The sequence below is a fragment of the Pagrus pagrus genome (assembly GCF_965226575.1).
Source record: "Pagrus pagrus genome assembly, chromosome: 18".
Lineage (NCBI taxonomy): Eukaryota > Metazoa > Chordata > Actinopteri > Spariformes > Sparidae > Pagrus > Pagrus pagrus.
Window position 1 is genome coordinate 21,638,100 of NC_140202.1, and position 10,397 is coordinate 21,648,496.

The 10,397-nt window shown below is 40.6% G+C and overlaps 2 gene segments (V, D, J or C); both read right to left on the reverse strand.

Moving 5' to 3' along the window:
- Window positions 1-676: 676 nt before the first annotated feature.
- LOC311273901 (Ig lambda-1 chain C region-like) lies at window positions 677-2,180 on the reverse strand. The segment is given in 2 exons: window positions 2,149-2,180; window positions 677-1,262 (listed from the first exon to the last, which is right to left on the reverse strand).
- A 6,138-nt stretch (window positions 2,181-8,318) lies between these two features.
- Window positions 8,319-9,816, reverse strand: LOC311274440 (Ig lambda-1 chain C region-like). The segment is given in 2 exons: window positions 9,791-9,816; window positions 8,319-8,904 (listed from the first exon to the last, which is right to left on the reverse strand).
- Between the last annotated feature and the right edge of the window lie 581 nt (window positions 9,817-10,397).

Sequence of the window (10,397 nt, forward strand, 5' to 3'; positions counted from 1 at the left end):
GATATTGAAGATGATCTCAGTTGGTACCTTCAGAAACCTGGACAGGCGACCAAACTCCTGATATACAGGTCATCAACTCTAAACTCTGGAACTCCGACTCGATTCAGTGGCGGTAGATCTGGTTCTCAATACACTCTGACCATCAGTGGGGTTCAGGCTGAAGATCTAGGAGATTACTACTGTCTGGGCTACCATAGTGATCTCACGTTCACACAGTGATTCAGAGCCGTACAAAAACCTCCTTCAGTTTGACTGAAGTGAAAACGGCCTGCTGCAGGTGCAGAGGGTTGGTGAAGAGACTGTGATGAGGAGAACTGGTCCAGTGAACACGCGGGTCATCAAGCAGAACCACAATGAATCTAAATAAAGCTGAAACAGACTCACAGACACTCTTCCATATACAGTTTTAAACTTCAGTGTCTCTGCAACAATTTTGATGCCAAAATGCAATATCAGCCAAGCTTCATATGAAAACAAAGAATATATACAACATATAAATGACCTCAAAATGTCTTGTTTTATCACATTATTGTGCAATATTTAATAGAGTATGTCATGTTGTACCTACATGATGAATCCAAAGTGTTTCATTCTCCACAGAGAGGAGTATCAGCTGGAGTTATGAAACCATTTTATTTCTTATGACTCTTCACAAGATAAAAGACCAAACGCTTCATAAAGTTATTGATCACTTCAAGCTTTATTAGCAAAAACATCAGTCATCATCATGACAGTTATTAAGCACACTCACATCTAGCTGCTGAGCTACACACATCACTCTCTAAGCTGTTGCTGTCCAACACTTTACAGCAGTGTTGTTCCCTGTCACACAAAGCTTTAGTTTCCTCTACAAACATTCAAACTCAGATTGATCAGAGCAGCAGGTGTGTTCCTCCTGCTCCCCCCACACACAGCTCCTGTCCTGGGCTTCAGACAGCCCCTCTAGGCCTGACACTGGCTCCTGCGGATAGACTCGGTCTGGCTGTGGTCACGATGGAGGACCTTGCAGTTGTACAGCTCTCCTGCCATCCAGCGCTCCTGGCTCAGGCTCAGGGTGCTGCTGCTGCTGTAGCGTCCGCTGCTCTCCACCTCTGAGCTGCTCAGGACCCCCTCTGTCACCTCAGTACCGTCCACCTCCCAGCGCACCACGGCTCCCGGAGGAGAGTAGCCGGTCAGCAGGCAGGCCAGCGTGGCCGAGCCCCCGGAGAGCTGCTCAGAGGAGGGGGGAAGCAGAGAGACGGAGGGCCTGACCATGGGGCCAGCTGGAGGGGAGAGCAGAGACACACAAGGAGCAGATTAACTTCCACTGCAGGACAGACAGCTGGACATGAGACACTGATGATACATGACAGAGGTTAACAGTACTGTGGATGAGCTGTGTGCATGATACTGTGATCAGACAGAGGAGAGCAGGTGACACATGGAGGAAATGAGGGTTTAACAAATAAAACTAAATGATAAAAGTTGATGTCATTTTGACTTTTAAAACAATTCATCTTCTACTGTGACACTCAGCACGAATCAGTAAGAATTAGACAATAACATTTTACTGAAATCTTCACATCTGCTTTATATTGTTTGACAATAAATAATTCATCCCTTCAGTGATTTTCTTGTTTAAAAATGTAACATCTGTACACAGTTAAAGACTTTGTCATCTGTCTGTTTCACTTCCTTTTCACCACTTTAAACTAACGAGCTGTGAACACAAACTACATCTTTACTGGATGTTCATGAAAACACACTTATGTATATATAAACTCTACGGCATCAACGTTAGATTTTATACCAAACAACTGCTGACTTTAACAAATTAAGATGAAAGAACATGTTTTTTTCTGAGTGTTAGATAACTGCTGAGAGAAATGTTAAAACCAAAGTTTGTTAAAAAACAAATATTTATCGCAAAAATAAGAAAAGAAAAGTCGAGGTCTTTGTCAAATATTATACCACATTATCTATAATACTGAAACAATATTAATCTCAGCACAAAGGTTTCCAAACTGTTATCAGACCAGCTCAATTATTATCAAAAATATCCACAACATGTAAATTATACAGAATACATTCTTGTGTTATCACATTCTGACACAAAACTTTGTCTAATATTTTTAACGTTGCAGAAATAATCAAATCTGTGATACTTACAGTGAATGATGAGTTTGGTTCCTCCACCAAAAGTGTACCACAGTGACACAAACTCATTAAGTGGCCTTACAAAAACCTCCTGCACTGTGAACAAGCATCTATCCACTGAAAACACTCTCTGCTTTTCATATTAACACAGAAATATTCATATTTGTTGAATCTACAAAGATTGTTCAATGTTATGGATTGAAAATATTGAATAAATAAGAATCATTTCTTTCACTTTTCTTGACTTTTCTACTCCTGACAGAGAAACGATCACAGTCTCCTTGAAACAAAGTCATTTCTTCACAGTTTATATCGGTTGATACATGGTTAAATTAACATAATGCTTTTTAAATAATCATAATTTACTGATAACTCAGATTAAACAGATATTAAATATATTATTTATCTCCAGTAAACCCTGTGAGTAAATGAAAGGCAGACAAACAGACATATCATACCAACCACAGTGGACACAAACTCATCCTTAAATCCTCAACTGCACTTCTAATATAAATATTTTCCTCTGTTCCATTAAGATCATAGATGGTGTAAATCCAAGCAGTATTTCTCCTGATTTTGTGTCCCACGTTGCCTTCAGTGTGTTGAGAGCAGAGAAATGATTTCCATAGAGAGGAGGCTTTGCATGGTCAGCTGATCCTCCAGTGAACTGAGAAGGTTTATAGTCCTGTGAGTTCAACACTGCAGGACTCAGATCTGTCAGTCAACACAGCAGAAAGCACAACCACCATGACTCTCATCACCATCCTCATCTGGACGCTGGCCTGCTGCTGTTTTACAGGTTGGTTCACTCAGCAACATTTCAGACATGATGTGCTGCCTTTTCTCTCATTTATTTCTGCTGATAAATCAATGATTTGTTTTTGTGTGCAGGATGCAGCGGTCAGGTGACTGTGACTCAGCCTGCAGTAGTGACATTTACTCCAGGATCCACTGTCACTCTCACCTGTAAAACCAGCCAACCTGTTTACATCTGTGATGGTGTAAATTTATGTCTGTTCTGGTATCAACAAAAGTCTGGACAGACCCCAAAGCTCATAATAAGACATTTGAGCACACGTCATTCAGGAACACCAGCTCGGTTCAGTGGCAGTGGAAGCGGGACTGACTTCACTTTGACCATCAGTGGAGTTCAGGCTGAAGATGCAGCAGTTTATTACTGTAAGAGTGTACACAGTCCTTATGTGTTCACACAGTGATTTTCCGTCGTACAAAAACCTCCCTCAGTCAGACTGCAGAGACACTGAGCTGTTACAGCAGGAACCGACTGCAGCTGCTGAAGAGGAAGAGACTCTGACACAGACCACTGAACACAGAGCTGACAGGAGCCTCACCAAGCACACAATACTTATTAATAATTTAACACTGTTATGATAACTAACATCCCACAGTGGCCATTTTCACCTCACATTTTCAAGGTATGAAGTAGGCAAAACATATGAAAAGTGTATCACACATAAATCCAAATACACAAAACCCTGTTACACAACTTTAAAGTTATACATCAGAATTGTGCTGACTGATATGACTCTTATATCAATCAGTCCATCAGCAGTCAATTAGGGTAAGGGTATAATGTATTTAGGGCCGACCGTCCCAAGAAAGGGGGCGGGGTTGCAATTTATTGTAAATCAAAATGTAATGTAAATGTCCTGCAGTCCAAATCAATCAGTAAACAGTTTGAGTTCTTAGCCAGAAATCTTGAAATTTAGAATGGGTTTTTCATTACTGTTGTGGGCTGCTATAGACCCCCATCAGCTACTGCTGAAGCGCTAACTTCTCTGAATCAGCTATTAGCTGACATGAGCTATAATGAAATAATATTAACTGGTGATCTCAATTGCGATTGGCTAAATTCTAAACCCGATGCCTTTAAAGATTCCTGTGTTTCATTAAATCTTATACAGCCCATTGAAAGCCCCACACACCCCAATTTGAAGTGTCCAGACAAATCATCTTTAATTGACTTGTTTTTGACTAATGCTCCACACAAGTATTCTATGTCAGGTGTCTTTGCAAACGATATAAGTGACCACTGTGTGATTGCTGCAGTCAGAAATGCCCAATTTCAAAATCCAAACCTCGTATTTAGATAAAACGTAATATGAAGGCCTTTGTTGAACAGGGGTTCTTCCATGATTTATATAATATTAACTGGGACCCTATTGAATTAATTGATGATGTAGAGACTGCATGGCAATTCTTCCCTGAGGGTTTCTCTTCCCTGCTTGATAAGCATGCTCCCTTCAGAAAATATAAGGTCAACCTTTCTTATCAAAAAAGCAAAGTCCAGTTTTTATCTTTCTGCAAAAACGAAAAATTTAAACGACCCTAAAAAATTTTGGAAAGTGATCAAATCTATCTCAGCCACTGATAATCATAGCGAACTCCCATCCTGTATTTTTAATGATGCTACTACTGTAACTGACAGGGCTACTATACTTGATTGTTTTGATAATAATTTTTCTGCCTCTGGTTCCCTATTCTGTATGTCTTCTTCCACGATTGCTATGCCTGCCCTTGATCTTGTGTCTTCTGCCCTAGATGTTGGTAATATGTCTCTAGGCCATATCTCTGCTGGTCAACCTTCCTTTGTTTTAAGGTTGTTCTCAGTGGAAGAGGTCCGTAGAGCTCTTTTCTCTCTCGACATTTCTAAATCTGCAAGCCCAGACCACTTGGAACCATATTTTTTAAAGCTAGCTGCTGATTTTATTGCCAAACCTCTCCAATATCTTTTTAATCTCTCTATCACTACGAATTGTATTCCTGAAATTTGGAAAGTTGCTTATGTCCTTCCCCTTTTGAAAGGAGGGGACCCTACTTGTTTAAGTAATTATCGACCTATCTCCAAGTTGTCCATCCTGTCGAAGGTCCTTGAAGGTCTAGTAAATGACCAGTTGAAGGATTTCCTTCATACTTACAACATTCTCTCCCCCTATCAATCCGGCTTCAGGAAACAAGATAGCACAACTACAGCCACCCTCAAACTCACCAACGATATAATAGAATGGCTGGATCATAAGAAATTTTGTTCAGCTCTCTTTGTTGACCATTCTAAGGCCTTCGACACAGTCGATCATTCTATTCTGAAGCGACGACTGCTTGACATAGGTTTATCCAAGCAGGCCGTTGGTTGGTTTGATTATTATTTGTCTAATAGAAAACAATGTGTTTATTTTGAAGGCAGCTCATCCACACTGCTAAATGTTTCTACCGGTGTGCCTCAGGGCTCAGTTCTGGGCCCGATTTTGTTTGTTATTTATGTAAATACATTGGGCAGAAACATCCCAAATGCCAAATTTCATTTTTATGCTGATGACACGGTTATATACTGTTGTGGCTCCACTCTTGCCGAGGCCCTTGGCAACTTACAGATTGCTTTTAACCTTGTGGAAAGTCAGCTCATTGAATCAAGACTCGTCTTAAATGCTGCCAAAACTAAACTGATGATATTTTCCAATGGCAGGGGGGTACCTGTGTCTCCTCCCAGCATTTTGTCATTACAAGGGTGTGAGATTGAACTTCTGTCCTGTTACAAGTATCTCGGCATTTTAATCAATGATCGCCTTATTAAACCACATGTAGAAAACCTGGTAAAAAAATTAAGACTGAAACTGGGATTCTTTTTCTGTCACAGATCATGTTTTTCTTTTTCTACCAGGAAAAAGTTGGTTGCTGCCACTTTCCTCCCTGTATTTGATTATGGCGACCTCTTATATATGTATGCCCCTGCAAATTGTCTGCGTTCTCTGGACACCGTGAATCATGGTGCCTTAAGGTTTGTCACTGGATGTAAAGCCCTCACTCACCACTGCACTTTATATGCTCGAGTTGAGTGGCCATCTCTGGCAGCACGCCGCCTTATACATTGGCATATTTTTATTTATAAAGCCATCTTGGGTCGCTCCCCCAATATTTATGTAATTATTTCTCCAAATCCCAAAGCAGTTACCGCTTGCGTTCTAACGAGTTTTATGTATTAAACGTGCCCAAAGTTAATTCTGAATTTGGTAAGCACTGCTTTAAGTACGCTGCACCTGCTGCTTGGAATTAACTGCAGAAAACTCTAAAGTTAAAGGAGCTCATCAACCTTGGATCTTTGAAAACTCGTGTGAGAGAAATTGGAGCAGCTTCATACCGCACTTGTTCTTGTTTTAATGTGAATCCGGAGCTTTAGTCCTGTTGCTTCTATTTTGTAATGTATTTCATCTCTGTTGCTGTGTGATTTCTGTGTCTTGTAATTGTTGCAACTTTTCTATGCTGCTGTCTTCCCTTGAAAAAGAGACCATTGTGTCTCAACGGGACCGACCTGGTTAAATAAAGGCAAATAAAAAAATAATAAAAAATAATTAGCTTAGACTGACATGAAGGCTGAAAGTCGGGGGACACAGGTTGCTTGGCTCGATCCAAGTGCTAGAAAATCCACATTTACATTGAAATTACCAAATATAAAAAAACTAAAACCCTGACACAGGAACAGGCAGACAACTCCTCAAACACGAAACTGAAAACTGGACTCAAATAGAAAAAAACTGACGATGTAATGAGGTGCAGGCGGAGAGACAGGTGGAGAAGCTCAGGTGAAGAGAATGAGGTGAAACAGGAGGACAGGAAAGGAGCTGATTGGCTGGTGAAAACACTGGGAACAGGGCAGAGCTAACGAGGCTGAAGCAGGGCAGGTGTGGAGGGAAAAGCAGGCCGGGGAGGAGCACAGGAACACAGGAGGGAAACAAAGTGCAGACAGACCACAAACATCCAGAAAACACAATGAAACCAGACAGAAATGTCAGGACCACGACAGCTTTAGAGGTGTTGATGGTCAGATTTACTTGCCTATAGGGACATGCCAGCTGTTTTCACATGTTATCAGTCTTTGTGTGAAGCTAAGCTAAGCTGAAGTTTGCCAGCAGGGGGTGATATAGACCTGTTAATGAGGACAAAGTCATGTGAGATCATAAAGATGTGAAATGCAGGATGTTTAAAATGAGGAGAAGAAATGTAAAACAGCTCAAAGTCTAAATGTTCTCGATGGACTTTAAACTGTCCAACGATCCTCAAGATGATGAGCTGTCACTCCACCTCACCTCCTCTTTTTCTGTTTCACATGAACAGGTGTGTGTTTGCCTTCTTAAATATATTTTGCATGATTTTAATGCATCACTGCTCCTCAGAGTTTAAGTTCTTATGTCACAGAGAGTCTGAACTGTTTTCATGCACTCACACTGAAAACTGCATCAGGATGATGTCGCCAATAACTCTGATTGTCGTGTTGGGTTTTCTGAGTCAGGGTGAGAGATTTTGAAAACGTTTGGTGCAAATTCAGTTTGTTCCTTCCACTTAATTTTTGTTTAACTTGTTTAATTTTTATTCACAAGATTTGTCATTTCTCATTTCAGAGTCTTCTGCAAACAACTTTCTGACTCAGGCTGACAAATCCAAGTCTGTTAGTCTTGGAGGGACTGTGACCATCAGCGCCACAGGGAGTTCAGATATTGAAGATGATCTCAGTTGGTACCTTCAGAAACCTGGACAGGCGACCAAACTCCTGATATACAGGTCATCAACTCTAAACTCTGGAACTCCGACTCGATTCAGTGGCGGTAGATCTGGTTCTCAATACACTCTGACCATCAGTGGGGTTCAGGCTGAAGATCTAGGAGATTACTACTGTCTGGGCTACCATAGTGATCTCACGTTCACACAGTGATTCAGAGCCGTACAAAAACCTCCTTCAGTTTGACTGAAGTGAAAACGGCCTGCTGCAGGTGCAGAGGGTTGGTGAAGAGACTGTGATGAGGAGAACTGGTCCAGTGAACACAAGAGTCATCAAGCAGAACCACAATGAATCTAAATAAAGCTGAAACAGACTCACAGACACTCTTCCATATACAGTTTTAAACTTCAGTGTCTCTGCAACAATTTTGATGCCAAAATGCAATATCAGCCAAGCTTCATATGAAAACAAAGAATATATACAACATATAAATGACCTCAAAATGTCTTGTTTTATCACATTATTGTGCAATATTTAATAGAGTATGTCATGTTGTACCTACATGATGAATCCAAAGTGTTTCATTCTCCACAGAGAGGAGTATCAGCTGGAGTTATGAAACCATTTTATTTCTTATGACTCTTCACAAGATAAAAGACCAAACGCTTCATAAAGTTATTGATCACTTCAAGCTTTATTAGCAAAAACATCAGTCATCATCATGACAGTTATTAAGCACACTCACATCTAGCTGCTGAGCTACACACATCACTCTCTAAGCTGTTGCTGTCCAACACTTTACAGCAGTGTTGTTCCCTGTCACACAAAGCTTTAGTTTCCTCTACAAACATTCAAACTCAGATTGATCAGAGCAGCAGGTGTGTTCCTCCTGCTCCCCCCACACACAGCTCCTGTCCTGGGCTTCAGACAGCCCCTCTAGGCCTGACACTGGCTCCTGCGGATAGACTCGGTCTGGCTGTGGTCACGATGGAGGACCTTGCAGTTGTACAGCTCTCCTGCCATCCAGCGCTCCTGGCTCAGGCTCAGGGTGCTGCTGCTGCTGTAGCGTCCGCTGCTCTCCACCTCTGAGCTGCTCAGGACCCCCTCTGTCACCTCAGTACCGTCCACCTCCCAGCGCACCACGGCTCCCGGAGGAGAGTAGCCGGTCAGCAGGCAGGCCAGCGTGGCCGAGCCCCCGGAGAGCTGCTCAGAGGAGGGGGGAAGCAGAGAGACGGAGGGCCTGACCATGGGGCCAGCTGGAGGGGAGAGCAGAGACACACAAGGAGCAGATTAACTTCCACTGCAGGACAGACAGCTGGACATGAGACACTGATGATACATGACAGAGGTTAACAGTACTGTGGATGAGCTGTGTGCATGATACTGTGATCAGACAGAGGAGAGCAGGTGACACATGGAGGAAATGAGGGTTTAACAAATAAAACTAAATGATAAAAGTTGATGTCATTTTGACTTTTAAAACAATTCATCTTCTACTGTGACACTCAGCACGAATCAGTAAGAATTAGACAATAACATTTTACTGAAATCTTCACATCTGCTTTATATTGTTTGACAATAAATAATTCGTCCCTTCAGTGATTTTCTTGTTTATAAATGTAACATCTGTACACAGTTAAAGACTTTGTCATCTGTCTGTTTCACTTCCTTTTCACCACTTTAAACTAACGAGCTGTGAACACAAACTACATCTTTACTGGATGTTCATGAAAACTCACTTATGTATATATAAACTCTACGGCATCAACGTTAGATTTTATACCAAACAACTGCTTACTTTAACAAATTAAGATGAAAGAACATGTTTTTTTCTGAGTGTTAGAAAGCTGCTGAGAGAAATGTTAAAACCAAAGTTTGCTAAAAAACAAATATTTATCGCAAAAATAAGAAAAGAAAAGTCGAAGTCTTTGTCAAATATTATACCACATTATCTATAATACTGAAACAATATTAATCTCAGCACAAAGGTTTCCAAACTGTTATCAGACCAGCTCAATTATTATCAAAAATATCCACAACATGTAAATTATACAGAATACATTCTTGTGTTATCACATTCTGACACAAAACTTTGTCTAATATTTTTAACGTTGCAGAAATAATCAAATCTGTGATACTTACAGTGAATGATGAGTTTGGTTCCTCCACCAAAAGTCCACCACAGTGACACAAACTCATTAAGTGGCCGTACAAAAACCTCCTGCACTGTGAACAAGCATCTATCCACTGAAAACACTCTCTGCTTTTCATATTAACACAGAAATATTCATATTTGTTGAATCTACAAAGATTGTTCAATGTTATGGATTGAAAATATTGAATAAATAAGAATCATTTCTTTCACTTTTCTTGACTTTTCTACTCCTGACAGAGAAACGATCACAGTCTCCTTGAAACAAAGTCATTTCTTCACAGTTTATATCAGTTGATACATGGTTAAATTAACATGATGCTTTTTAAATAATCATAATTTACTGATAACTCATATTAAACAGATATTAAATATATTATTTATCTCCAGTAAACCCTGTGAGTAATTGAAAGGCAGACAAACAGACATATCATACCAACCACAGTGGACACAAACTCATCCTTAAATCCTCAACTGCACTTCTAATATAAATATTTTCCTCTGTTCCATTAAGATCATAGATGGTGTAAATCCAAGCAGTATTTCTCCTGATTTTGTGTCCCACGTTGCCTTCAGTGTGCTGAGAGCAGAGACATG